Source organism: Portunus trituberculatus, chromosome 36, assembly GCF_017591435.1.
Source record: "Portunus trituberculatus isolate SZX2019 chromosome 36, ASM1759143v1, whole genome shotgun sequence".
NCBI lineage: Eukaryota > Metazoa > Arthropoda > Malacostraca > Decapoda > Portunidae > Portunus > Portunus trituberculatus.
Window position 1 is genome coordinate 481,278 of NC_059290.1, and position 5,447 is coordinate 486,724.

The window sequence follows — 5,447 nt, forward strand, 5'->3', positions numbered from 1 at the left end:
CTTATTTCAAGCTATTCGTTTACATTCCCTCTTTTACTCTCCTTCCTTCTCTCCTTTTCATCCACCCTCTTCTTTTATATCCATCAATCGTGTCGTCTCCTCTTCTTCCTCATCTTTTCTGCTCATGCTCTTGTTCCTTCTTTCTTATCCTAGCTTCTCTCCTTCCTCCTCCTCCTCCTCCTCTTCGTTCATCGTCTTCCTTCACCTACCAATAGAATACTCTCCAGCTCTTCCTCCTTCTCTTCTTTTCCCTCTTATTCTATTTTTTTCTTCTTCCTCTCTCTCTTTCCTTCTAAACGTATTTCAATGTCTTGTCGATCTTCCTAGTTTTATTCGTTCTTCTTCTTCTTCTTCTTCCGTTTATTCTCTCTGCTTTTATTACCATTCGTTTTCGTTCTCTTAGTTTATTTCCCTATTCTTCTTCCTGATTCTTTTTTATTACTTGTCTCCCGTTTACTTTCCTTTATTCCTTTTTGTGGTCTTTCTATTTTCTTCTGTCTTTATTCTCTTTTCTTGCTTGTTCTTCTAACAGTGTTCCTTTCTTTTCTTCTTTTCCTCCTATTCATTGTTCTTATAGTGTTCCTTGCTCTTCCTCTCCCTGTTCCTCTTCCTCGTTTATTTTCACAGAGGTGTTCCTTATCTTCTTCATAGTGTTATTCCTTCCTTCGCTTCCTGCTCTTCTTCCTCCTCCTTTTGCGCCTTTATCGCCTCTCACTTCTTGTCAGTCTTCCTGTGGCTTTCTTCCTTTTCTTCCTTCTTTTTCACTCATATCACTTTTCTTTCTACACCCAAAAGTATCATCCTTTCTCTTCCTTCCTCCTTTGTCAGTCTTTCTGTGCCTTTTTCTTCTTTTTCACTCATTTCACCTTTCCTTCTCCTCCAAAGTGTCATCTCTTCTTTCTCTCTTCCTGCTCTTCCTCCTCCTTCTGCGCCTCCTCCAGCAGTAGCAACAGGGTACACCGAAGTCCAGATGCGGTTAGTGGGAGATTCAGCGCCGGGCTTTGAGGGAAGAAGAGCAATAATGGGCGCGCGGTCTCCAATCCACATTCATTTGGTCCTGATTCCATATTCAAATCGGGTCTTATTTCGTTCCCTCGAAGCGTCATATTCAGTGTTTTAACCCAGAGGAGTGAAGGAGGAACTCTGCGTCTCATTGAGCTGCCCCAGAATAGCAGATCTTCTCTCCACTTGCATAATTTCCTTTATGTCTTACTCTCTTGACGGAGTCTGGAGTTGGAGAGTGTTGGGAAGTGTTTACTTGTGTGTGTTGCCTTCATTCATCAGTGTGGGAGTGTTGTGTACCTGAAAATAGTGTTAGTGATACGAAAAATAAGAGTGGTAGTACTCATAAGAATTATTAGATGACAAAAATAACTGTACTGTACTCTACTGATATAAAAAAAAAAAGGCTTGTTAATCGTAAAGGCTTTTGTAGTAATGAAAAAATGTTACAGATATAAGAAAAAAATTATCCTATTAATGAAGAAAGGTATTGTATTAATGAAGAGACGAAAAACTGCGGTTAAGAAAAAAAAAATGTATTCAGCTGATAGTAAAGAAGCGTACTAATGGGAAAGGTTGTTGTACTGAGAGAAAACGCTGGTCTCTTCATGTAAAAAGTAGAGCAGCAGTTCTATTAATAAAGAAGACACATGAACAGGAAAAAAAAAAAAAATTCACAACGTTATACACGCACGAAAACAATGCGAGAGAGAGAGAGAGAGAGAGAGAGAGAGAGAGAGAGAGAGAGAGAGAGAGAGAGAGAGAGAGAGAGAGAGAGAGAGAGAGAGAGAACATAGGTGTCTTCTTTAAAATACTTTCCCTAAATATAAACACAATCTCTCTCTCTCTCTCTCTCTCTCTCTCTCTCTCTCCCTGTCATGTCGCGACAAAACACATAAATTCCAAGTGTCGCCAAGTTTGACATTTCTCGCTACTCAAGTTAAAAGAGAGGGAGAAAAACTGGGGTAAGAGAGAGAGAGAGAGAGAGAGAGAGAGAGAGAGAGAGAGAGAGAGAGAGAGAGAGAGAGAGAGAGAGAGAGAGAGAGAGAGAGAGAGAAAATATGCATCTATCTTCAAGTTTTCAGTTTCTCTCTCTCTCTCTCTCTCTCTCTCTCTCTCTCTCTCAATAATCAGGTTAAGGAAACACAACAAGATTTCCTTGAAGATTCCCTGACAAACCAACACACACACACACACACACACACACACACACACACACACACACACACACACACACACACACCAAAGCCGCATCAGAGCCCCCAGCAAGATCACGAAGGAGCACAGGAGGAGATCCTACAGGAGTTTACAGGATAGCGGTAAGCATTCTAATACTCCTGAGGACTTCCTGGCAAAGCAGGACGCCTCAGCACACAGGGAAGCGGAAGAAGCTCTTGGGTGACTCCCTGTTCCAGAGAAGACACACTCACATCACCACGGGTCATTTCTTGGCTTATTGTCGTGTTGTCAGTACCTAGAAGCATTCCTGAGACAGCCAGTGTGTGTGTGTGTGTGTGTGTGTGTGTGTGTGTGTGTGTGTGTGTGTGTGTGTGTGTGTGTGTGTGTGTGTGTGTGTGTGTGTGTGTGTGTGTGTGTGTGTGTGTTTTCCTGCAGTACTCCGCTAAGGTGATACTCTAAGAAGTGTTGTTTGTGGGAATAGAGGGAGGGAAAGACAGTAAGGAAAGCAAAAGATGGCTCATTAACTAGCTCATTAACATGCTGTCAATACCTGAGAGCTTTCCAGTGAGTGTTCCTGCAGTGCTCCGTCAAGGTGATATTCTGAGAAGTGTTGTTTGTAGGAAAAGAGGAAAGAGTGACAATAAGGAAGGTAGTTGAAGCAGATTGACTCATTGGCCTTAGATTTACAATGCATTATTTGAAGTTTGGGTTCACTGACTAAAAGAAAATGTTCTATTGAGCTGTGGTAAATGGCAGAGAGCAGAGAATGAAGAGAAGGAAGACCAAGGGATAAAAAATACAGGTAGATGGACAAGCAACTGAAACATTCTCAAAGGGAGGATGACGTGGATTGACTAAATTGTCAGAAAGATTCCCAGACATTTAAAATCTTATGTGGCTCTTTCTTCAACACTAGAAAACTATACAAAGAAAAAAACCAACAAATAAAAACCTATAAATTTACACTTGACCCCTTCGGTACCATGACGCGTTTTCACATTCATTCTGTTTACTATTTGGTGATTTTATACAATTCAGAAACTCATGGGGGGATTAAAATAGTGAAGACTGCTGCCATTAATCTTCTGACCTGCATAGACTCTTCCTAATGTCAATAAAATAGTCTATCGTACACAATTATAAAGGTAAAAATATGTTCCATTACTGAAGGGGTTAATCACAAGAAAGAAAAAAAGTGTGTGAAAGACTTAAATCCCATTAAGAGGCGTATAGAACCATTCAAAAACTCACTCAGGATCACTTCTATGTCAGAGCGTCAGGCCACGAGCTCCCTCCTTCAGCGTGTGGAGTGAAGAAGCCTCTCAGATACACCCAAAACTCCTTAAGGCTCCCGTGAGGACGCCTAAGACTCTTGAACGCTTCACGAGTATTCCCATTGCTCTTCGGAAACTCAAATATCCGCACGCTATATTTTTTCCCTTGGTCAAGTAAAACAAAGGCAATTCAGCACAGGTGTGAGTGTTGAGATACCTGGCGTCTCTCTCTCTCGAAAAACGTAAAGGTGTGAGAGGAACTTATAGTACAAGGGAGAGAGAGAGAGAGAGAGAGAGAGAGAGAGAGAGAGAGAGAGAGAGAGAGAGAGAGAGAGAGAGAGAGAGAGAGAGAGAGAGAGAGAGAGAGAGAGAGAGAGAGAGAGAGAGAGAGACACACACACACACACACACACACACACACACACACACACACACCAAAGCAACTTCAGGCAGAAAGAGAGAGGAAACGCATTTAAACAATACCCTGCCTCCTTCCTTCCTTCCTTCCTCCTCCTTCCCTTAACTTAGCTACAATATTTTCCAACACACACACACACACACACACACACACACACACACACACACACACACACACACACACACGGACACACACACACAGAATAAGCAGGTATATCTATAATGAGTACAATTAGTATTATGAGTGTATTTAATTCGTAAATGGAAGCAGGAGAGGGAGAAGTGCAATGCTGCTGCCTTGCCTTGAATTAAATTATGATCAGCGTGGCTTTAATGTGTCTTTAATGTATGTTGTTTACTTGCTTGTAATGTACTGCATCGCCTCCTTTCAAGTTCCTCCTCATTAGCGCTGCTCTCAGAAGGAGGAGGAGGAGGAGGAGGAGGAGGAGGAGGAGGAGGAGGAGGAGGAGGAGGAGGAGGAGGAGGAGGAGGAGGAGGAGGAGCAGGAAAGAGGAAAGCAAGACGCAGAAAGAGAAACAAAGAAGAGAATAAAGGAAAGACGAGAGAAGATTTATGTTGGAAGAGAAGAAAATAAAATCTGAGAAGAGAAGAGAATGATGATTTGAGAAGAGCAGGGAAGTAGAGAAAGATTTTGCGAAAAACAGATATGACCATTTTCAAGAAGAGGAAGGATAGGAGAGAAGAATGAACGTTTGAGGAAAATATAAGAAAAAGAGGAGAGAAGAAATAAGAAGGGAGAGGAGGGGAAGAGAATACTTGAAGAGAGAAGAGGAAAAATGCATAAAAGAAGAGCACTACATTTGAGATGAGAAATAAGAGATCACGGAAAATTTGGATAGAAGAGGCGGAAACAGACGATATATATATATATATATATATATATATATATATATATATATATATATATATATATATATATATATATATATATATATATATATATATATATATATATATATATATATATATATATATATATAGAGAGAGAGAGAGAGAGAGAGAGAGAGAGAGAGAGAGAGAGAGAGAGAGAGAGAGAGAGAGAGAGAGAGAGAGAGAGAGAGAGAGAGAGAGAGAGAGAGAGAGAGAGAGAGAGGTAAAAGAAAAAACAAAGAGAGGGAGTGTAGATAGATAAAAAAAAATAAATAAACAGAAAACAAGAGATACAGAGAGAAGACATCACCTTTAAAAACCCGATCCATCCCATCCTATCCACTTTTCAGTCTCCACATTACACATTACAAGACATCTGCGCGCGCACGAACACACACACACACACACACACACACACACACACACACACACACACACACACACACACACACACACACACACACACATACGCTCATCATCTATCACCTGGCGTCCATTCACACTTGTCTACGTATTCACACTTGGCCCTCACCTGCCTCGCACGTCTTCCTCCTCAACACCTGTGCTCACCCACGCAATAAGTTTAAATTTCTCTCTCTCTCTCTCTCTCTCTCACTTATCATCAGGGAAATTATCAGAGCAGCGAAAGATGATAAGGATCGCATAGGGCGACCCAAAATCCTT

General features: G+C 41.2%; 1 long non-coding RNA gene across 1 annotated transcript in view; it reads right to left on the bottom strand.

Moving 5' to 3' along the window:
* Positions 1 to 669: 669 nt before the first annotated feature.
* Positions 670 to 5,447, bottom strand: part of LOC123513495 — a 214,259-nt gene continuing 209,481 nt past the window's right edge. The window contains exon 3 of the long non-coding RNA XR_006677380.1: positions 670 to 1,302. This is a non-coding gene — a long non-coding RNA (uncharacterized LOC123513495). The remainder of the gene's footprint in view (positions 1,303 to 5,447) is intronic.